Source organism: Salmo salar, chromosome ssa13 (assembly GCF_905237065.1).
Source record: "Salmo salar chromosome ssa13, Ssal_v3.1, whole genome shotgun sequence".
NCBI classification, from domain to species: domain Eukaryota; kingdom Metazoa; phylum Chordata; class Actinopteri; order Salmoniformes; family Salmonidae; genus Salmo; species Salmo salar.
In genome coordinates, this window is record NC_059454.1 from 21,297,566 (window position 1) to 21,306,580 (window position 9,015).

The following is a 9,015-nucleotide window of genomic DNA, read 5'->3' on the forward strand; positions in this document are numbered from 1 at the left end:
AATGACACAGTCTTGGAAGTCTGTGTTTGCGCGCGCCATGAAGAAATTACGCACCTGCTAAAATCGTTTTCCTATTGAATATACTTCTTTCCGAAATAAATATAGTTTGATTACATTTTGGGCTATCTGAGGAATAAATAGAAACATATTTTGACTTGTTGAAACAAAGTTTAGCGGTAGATTTTCGGATTCCTTTCTCTACAAGTTGAACGAGTGGATTACTCAAATCGATGGTGCCAACTAAACTTACTTTTTGGGATATAAAGAAGGATTTCATCTAACAAAACGACACATTATAGCTGGGACCCTTTGGATGACAAATCAGACGAAGATTTTCAAAAAGTGAATATTTAATCTTTATATGTGAATGTCTGAAACCTGTGCCGGTGGAAAAATATTTTGATGTGGGGCACCGTCCTCAAACAATCGCATGGCATGTTTTCGCTGTAATAGCTACTGTAAATCGGACAGTGCAGTTAGATTAAGAATTTAAGTGTCTTATATCGGCTGAAGGCTTATGTACCTAAATGTTTAAAATCCATAATATTTATTAGAATTTATTTGAATTGTGCGCCCTCCAGTTTCACCGGAAGTTGTCCCGCTAGAGGGACACCAATCCTTATTAATCAGCTTCTTGATATGCCACACTTGTCAGGTGGATGGATTATCTTGGCAAAGGAGAAATGCTCAATAACAGGGATGAAAACAAATTTGTGCTCAACATTTTAGAGAAATATGCTTTTTGAACGTATAGAATATTTCTGGGATCTTTTATTTCAGCTCATGAAACATGGGAGCAACACTTACATGTGTTTATATTTTTGTTCAGTGTATTTTGAATGAGAAGAGATACACAGATCCAATGGCTTTGAGTATGTGCTGGATGTCAAAGTACATGTTTACCAACAAGAAAGAAAGACCCTTAGGTAAGACCCTTCATCAGGGTCATCACATTATGAGAGATGTCTAAAAAGGGAAAAACAACAACCATTTCAGCATGAGATAAGAAAAGTTGATAGGTGAGTGGACTGGAAGAAGTTTATTTAGATGCACACAAGGTGAGTTGAATTTCGAAGTGGCCAACCTCTGTAGTCCAGCTAATAAGGTCGTGTGTGCCTCAGATATCGTCAGAGTAATGATTAACAATGGGTAACTGTGTGTGCATGTTTGTGCATGTGTGCGTGTGAGGGGTTAACCCCCAGTGATATGACCATAGCACAGATATGTGCTGGTGAGATGAGAGGCACTCTCCTGGATGCTGTTTCTGCTAATACAGAATATGTGGTGGGTAAAGTCATGAACCCTCAAGAGGAACACTGGATGGTCACTCTGCAGGGTGTGTTCTACCAATCCCTGGCTATAGTGTGCATCCCCTGTAAGTATACCTATAGAACTAACTGCTGCTAGGTATCTAATGCTGTCTTATACAGATGGATGAGTACAATAACTAGGGGAGTAGTAGTAAAATGTGTTAATTTGCTCAGCACACAGCATTTCTCCTTTGCCAAGATAATCCATCCACCTGACAAGTGTGGCATATCAAGAAGCTGATTAATAAGGATTGGTGTCCCTCTAGCGGGACAACTTCCGGTGAAACTGGAGGGCGCGCAATTCAAATAAATTCTAATAAATATTATGGATTTTAAACATTTAGGTACATAAGCTTTCAGCCGATATAAGACCCTTCTTAATAGAATATACATGTTATTTTTCCCCACAAATGAACTAGTAAAATCTGATGTATACTGCATTTAAAGGATAATGGATATAATTAATCTTTCTTTGATTAAATTATATATGGCTATAGTAACATTAAGAGAAGGCTGGTATAAGCTTGGTTTATGCTTTGCATGTATGATTATATGCTTCATTTGTTTCCAATGGCGAAACCCTAATAATACCAAAACCTCCTCTAGCCAACATTGTTACCTTCCTCATCTTCTGGAGTCCAGCACCTTCCAGCACCTTCTACCTGACGGTCATCTATGTATTTAAAAAAATGTAACCTTTATTTAACTAGGCAAGTCAGTTAAGAACAAATTCTTATTTACAATGATGGCCTACCGGAGAACAGTGGGTTAACTGCCTTGTTCAGAAGCAGAACAACAGATTTTTACCTTGTCAGCTTGGGGATTCAATCCAGCAACCTTTCGGTTACTGTCCGAACGCTCTAACCACTAGGCTACCTGCCACCCCAAACCAGCGACCTATGGAACTGCTGCTCCAAACCAGCAACCTAATATCTGTAGCTGATGTTAAATAAGCTACATTATTGAGGGTGATGTCACCATTGACATTTGTTATGGATACTGTTGTAATGGTGTCCTCATTCTTTACCCACATGCAAAAGGCATTTAAAACGTGTTAGCTACTGTTTAAAAAAAATATACTATTAAATGTGCTTATATTTCTTTTTCAAATGGGCTATAATATTTTTTCTTTAAACCACACATTTTGGATGGATATTACAATACATTTGACATTTAAACGGATTAGTAAAGGAAGTAAATTATATTTATTTCATCTGACAATGTTGTCTAATGCAGTGTAAACTTCGACCCCTGTAAAGCCTTTGATGTGACTTGATAGGACCAGTGACTCCATTACAGAAGTATGTCATTGTAGGTTTTGTCGCAACGCTCCAACTCTTGACCACTGTACTTTCCCATTATTGATGTCTTCAAAACATGCCAATATATGACAGGCTTACTGCTTAGCTATTGATTTTGTGGTGTAACAACAGTTACAAAACCAGCACTTCTAACAGCTCGGACGTTGTCAGAGACAAGTTATTGCATTCTGTCTGTCACTATGGAATTGTTTGTGGACACTGACATTTGAGTCATTCAGCTGAAAATCTCTTCAAAGCAGACGTCATATACTGCATGTATGGAAAAATCTCACAGCGTCTTATAAGTATTATACCCTTTTTTTATGTACAATAATACAGCCTATTTATTTAAAGTTTCCCTGATTTTGAGGCTACAGAGAAAACAATGTTAGCCTGGATGCAAGACAGACTTTCTCAGCCTGGTAACTCTGGTATAGAAACTGTTTGGCATTGTATCATTAATGAGTGCCGTTTCTATTGCACACAGCATATTTTAATGATTGGGTCACCTTTTCATCAGTACCATGGGCAATGTCAGGCATTGCTAACTCCACTCACTCAGACTCAGAGGATGATAATTGGACAGGTCATATTCTAATTGAGTGGAATATTCTAACTGAACAGACATCTCAGGCTGGCATCTAGGCTAGCACAATGTAACTAATGACAATATAAATTTAGCTAATCCTGGAGTAAACTTTATTTCATGATTGATGAACAATTTGTTTACACAGCTATACATACTTGTTGATGAAATGTTGAGGTTCTATTATTTCTTATTTTCAGGCTTCTGAACTTTGTCTAGACCCTGGATGTACTTGTGGGAATTTGGTACTCATCTGCAAAATAAAGTGGGGAAAAGCCTTAGAAATGATGCACATAAACACCTGTTAAATCAAGAGTTGGTATTAAGACAGTCTTGTCATGTGGTTACCAATAGGAAATGTTTGCGAACCTGCAGTAGCAGCAGTTTGCCAACTTGCTAGACCCGGTTTCCTTGCATCTGGACCAGGACTCGGTCCTTTGAGCCAGGGACGGAGTTCAGGGCTGAGCTGGCCTGGACTCTGTGCTGCAGGGCTAACAATATGGCCATGGGGTCCACACCATACCCCTCCAGGTTATTTATCATGGTCACCTACAGAGAAGGGAGGAACGGATATTTTATTAACCACAAAGATTGATTAGTGTTGTTTTAAAACAAGAAAGATTATAAAGAGGTTGTCATGGCTGTATCTGCTTGTTGGAGCTCCTGGAGGCCACAGAGATGTCTATGGGCTCAATGTGGCCCTTCTTTACTATGGGTGGCTGGCCAGGGAAGACCAGCTGGTGGCAGTGCTGCATTTTGTCTAGCGTCCTGTGGACACAAGATGATGCATCATGACTTTACATTATACATTTTAGTCATTTAGCTCTTATCCAGTAGTGAGTGCATACATTTTTCACTCTGAGCTCTGTCAGAGTGACCATTGGGTTCTTGGTCAATTCCCTGATTGCTCAGTTTGGCTGGGCGGCCAGCTCTAGGAAGAGTCTTGGTGGTTCCAAACTTCTTCCATTTAAGAATGATGGAGGCCACTGTGTTTCTGGGGACCTTCAATGCTGCAGAAATGTTTTGGTACCCTTCCCCAGATAAGTGACTTGACACAATCCTGTCTCGGAGCTCTGCGAACAATTCCTTCAACCTCATGGCTTGGTGTTTGCTCTGACCTGCACTAGCAACTGTGGGACCTTATATAGACAGGTGCGTGCCTTTCCAAATCATGTCCAATCAATTGAATTTACCTCAGGTGGACTCCAATCAAGTTGTAGAAACATCTCAAGGATGATCAGTGGGAACAGGATGCACCTGAGCTCAATTTCGAGTCTCATAGCAAAAGGTTTGAATATCTATGTAAATACGTTTTTTTTATAAATTTGCAAAAATTTCGAAAAACCTGTTTTTGCTTTGTCATTATGGGGTTTTGCGTGTAGATTGATGAGGACTTTTTTTTATTTAATCAATTTTAGAATAAGGCTGTAACGTAACAACATGTGGAAAAAGTCAAGGGGTCTGAATACTTTCCGAATGCACTGTACCTGTATCATAATAACTGCCAATCTCTCCCCTCACTTGTTCTCCAGTTGAGTAGTAATAGTTACCTTGTGGTAGTGATGCGCGGGGCCCCATGGTTATATCCGCAAGGTCATGAAATATTGTGTGGATGAAGGGCGGGTGGCAGGCAGGTTGAATAAAGAGCAAACAATATATTAAAAAATCCATACATGTATACTTATTGTGCAATTTATATATATATATATATATATATATATATATATATATAGGCTACATTGAGGTTTTTCTTTCATTATTTTAGGCTATATGGTAGTAGTGCGTTAGCCTAAACTTTTAGGGATTAACTGTACAAGCGGCAAATAGCTTACATGCCAAATGCTTTTGGGAACGGGCAGAAAAAGTCAACGTCAATCCACGGAAACAAAAAGGACAACGTCTGAGTGTAATTCAATAAGAGAAGCGCCGTGAATTGGAGAGTTGAAAATAAAGAGAAGGGAGGGCCAAAAAAGTAATATTTGGTGAAGTGGTAAAAGAGGATGATAGCTGTGTTATATGTGATGATTGTGAGGCGATATAGCCTACAAATTCGACAGTCACAAGACGGGGACTTAATAGGCCATGGCCTGTCATGGGAACTGTAGTTGTTCAGATGGGTTAAATGGAAACTGAAATCTGGACACTGACTGTATGTCTATAACCTCTCACATAGCCTTAATATTAACTCCTTCAAATGTAGGCTACATTTTGACTTGGGGAAAAAGAGTGGAGAAATATGATTTCTTTTTTTCAGTATCTTGAGAGAATGCAAATGTGCAGTTAGATACCGTCTGTTGAGGTGCTATCTTTATCAGCATCATAAAAGCTGATAGTATTTTAATCACATCAAATATGCATCCAAGCAGAACTGGGTTTATTTAATCTTCTAGGGCAACATATAAAGACAGAAGAGAAGCTGCATGTATCTAATTATAGACAGTTGACTAACAAATAGCCTACCAAAATGTCTGAAATTATAAGCAGAAACATATCTAAATCTGGCAAAAGAAATTATCCTGCACCCCGTCAAAAAATGGTTTTGTCGTCTCTGACTGTAGCCTACAGCGCATTTTCTATATTAGCAGGTTAGGGTCGGGGTACAGATTTTCACATATAGTCGGGCGGTTGCGAATGGGTTATTAGCAATTGCGGGCAGGTGTGGGCTTCTCGGGTCCTCTGGGTTGGGACACGGTTCCTCTTCACCCCCCTCAGTGGCCTGTTCATCATCCTCTTCTTCCTCTCCATACATTGCCGCGAAACCCTCAGTGTCCACATCAGGAATGGAGGGAGGACCAGCCTTGTCTCCAAATTCCATAATGATAGTAGATTGGGAATGCTGTGTCCGGGTTATACTTATTGACACTAACCATGCTGCAGTGTGTGTGGAGTTTGACTGGATCATCTGTGCTCACCACAGGCTGTCCATGTAGGTGTGGAAGATTGACACCCCTCTGCCCTTCATGCCCAGGCCTTGCATCTCTGCATTGGACATGGTGGCAGTCCACCAATGCCAACTGCCACGGGAGCCCTGGCAACAAACAACCACAACGTTGTGAGCAAGAATATGAAGCCTGCCATTGTCAGTGTGTTTACAGTATGTCAATGTGTTCATTATAGACAGCGGTAACAGCTAATCACGACTGCAAATGGATTCAGTCAATCAACTTACCTGTTGCTAACAACTTTAACAGCACAGAAGTCCCCCTTCTTCACCTCTGGGAGACCACTTGGAGGCACCACCACTCCAGGCAGCATGAGATCTGTGGAGGAGCAGAGAGGGAGGATAGAGTTTCAGAATACATGTGAATGACTGATACATTGATTAATATCAATCCAGGTTTTATGTAAGACAAATAACCTTACCTGCCCCTCCAGCCAGCTTCTGTAACACTGGAGGCCATGTTGTGAATGCTGGCAAGACATGGGGATAACGCCAAAGCTTATACACTGGAAAACAACAAGACATACAGTAGTCAAGATTTCTATTTTTTTTCCTGAGTTGTATGGTCAGTGCATCTCTGCCACTTGAGACATTTGGACTGTAACCCTACCTGTGGGATAGACATGTTGACTGTAACCCTTCCTGTGGGATAGACACGTTTCTCCAGCTCAAAGAACACTGGGTTCTTATGAAGCACGTAGAGGGTGACTGCATCTCCCTTGTGGGCATAGATCTTCACTACATTTAGCTTCTCTTTGTTTGGGACCAACTAGGACAGTTCCTCCGCAGACAGAGAGGGAAAGGCTGTGGATATGTCATCTTTCAGCTTCCTCCTAAGGTGGGTAGAGGGGCAATATGAAATATTGTTGTAATCTACGTGAAAAAGTTTTCAGGAAATGTTGTGATGCTATCATTCCACAAAAATCCTAAGTGAATTATAAACACCATGTACATCTTTAGTTGTTTGTGAGTGTGACTAGAAAATGGAACAGGGGTTATTCCATTTGATTTCAATCACTTTTTGACCTCACCCTTTACATTTGAATGACACTTTCCATACATATTTGCCCATGTTAGAAGTGGTCAGAAAGTTACTTTTTGAACCCGAATGCAAAAACATTCAGGAGATTTGTGTGCTGAAAGTTTACCCCACCATACCATGAGACATACATGTCTTCATCACTGGAAAATACGAACGGTTGAGTTTGATATCAGGGTGGGTGTCATTTCAATCATAGAAATATAATTAATAGAATGAACCTATCCTTCAGACCACTGCAATTTAGAAATTGTAATTTAATTACTACCACAAAGATGGCCGTCAGTCCACCCATCGTCGAATGTCAACTTAAATGGGAATGTCTAATCTATTATCAATATTTCTATGATTTCAATAGGTTTCATATGGAAGATTGACAGTGTACTTTAAAACAACTGATATTCCCATTCAAGTCAATATTATCTGATGTGTAGACGTCCAACCATCTTTGTGTACCATTTGATTCCATTCCCATTTTAGTACATTTAACACCCACCTTGTGTTAAGAGCATGTTGTCTCAATCATAATGAATCATAGTGGCCAAAAGGCTGTATTAGCATGGGCAGCGTCATTGAGGGCTTCCACCATTTTAATGTAGTCAACAGGTATGACTTCCAACTTCATTGGCTGATCTCTCCTGGTGACCCTGTTGGAGTCATGAAAATGGACTACTTCAAATGGAGTTAGCCTCAATGGCACTGCCCATGCTGTCACAGACACAAAGCTGAGTCCTCTATCTAGCTCTATGGTTTCAACCGATGGCGGCCACAACTCAAACACTTCGGATGATATAAAAAAGGGTCTAATGCTGTGTTCAAAACATCTGGGAGCTCGGCACTCTCTGACTTAAGTGCATTTAAAACAACTGGGACCTCGAGAAAAAAAAAAGAGAGAGCCAACTGGGAAAAAATCTATTTGAACAGTCATCCAACTCGGAATTTGGGCCTCTTTCTAGAGCTCCTACTTTCTGACCTGAAGATCACTGACGTCATGATTTGACCTGGTAATTTTCAAAGTTCCAAGTTGTTTGAACGCCGCATAAACTACAACATAGGCGAAAATTGAAAATAATCTGAGTTTATGCATTTTTTTGATAATTTAAGTTAAAGATACAAAAACAATTTAAAGTTATAGAAATTATCAAATAGTGTGACAACACTCTTGTAAGCTTTTAAATATCAAACTCGACCGTTAATCTTTTCCAGTGAAGACATGGATGTCTCATGGTATGATGGAGTATGCAAAAATGGTCAACTTCAGGCACTTCCTCTACTGAATGTTTTGGCATTCAGGTCCAAAGAGTCACTTTCTGACCACTTCTACCATGAGCAAATATGTATGAGAGGGTTTGTTCAAATTAAAAAGGGGTGCGGTCAAAAAGTGATTGAAATCAAATGGAACGACCTGCAGGTCTCAGTCACAATCTAGCATAGATGACATGGCATATCTTTTCCAGACTCCTCTCACCCGGGCTGTGTCTGGGTACCTTTCTAGCTACCAAAGAGTCTGGATGCCTGTAGTTTGCATATGGAGCGATAGCCGACTAAACTCAACGATGGAATTGAGCGGCGAATAGAAAATATCGTGTGTAATTGCTGCCTATTCTTTGGGTGCTTGAATGTGTCGTTTTTTCATTAAAACGTCGGAGCTCCAGTCGGCCCACCACACTACTCGTCGTCGATCAACTCCATTGTAAATCGTTGAGTTTAATGTGGAACGAGTGACTCCTCACCTATCGGAGCGTTTAATCACTGTGTTGGACTTGACACAGAACCCTTTCGCAAACATACTGAAACCGACACCGTCGTCAACTCAAGTTCTTACTATTAAATGTATT

The 9,015-nt window shown here is 40.2% G+C and overlaps 1 pseudogene; it reads right to left on the bottom strand.

Moving 5' to 3' along the window:
- Positions 1-3,293: 3,293 nt before the first annotated feature.
- LOC106566678 (eukaryotic translation initiation factor 2D-like) lies at positions 3,294-8,966 on the bottom strand (annotated as a pseudogene).
- Between the last annotated feature and the right edge of the window lie 49 nt (positions 8,967-9,015).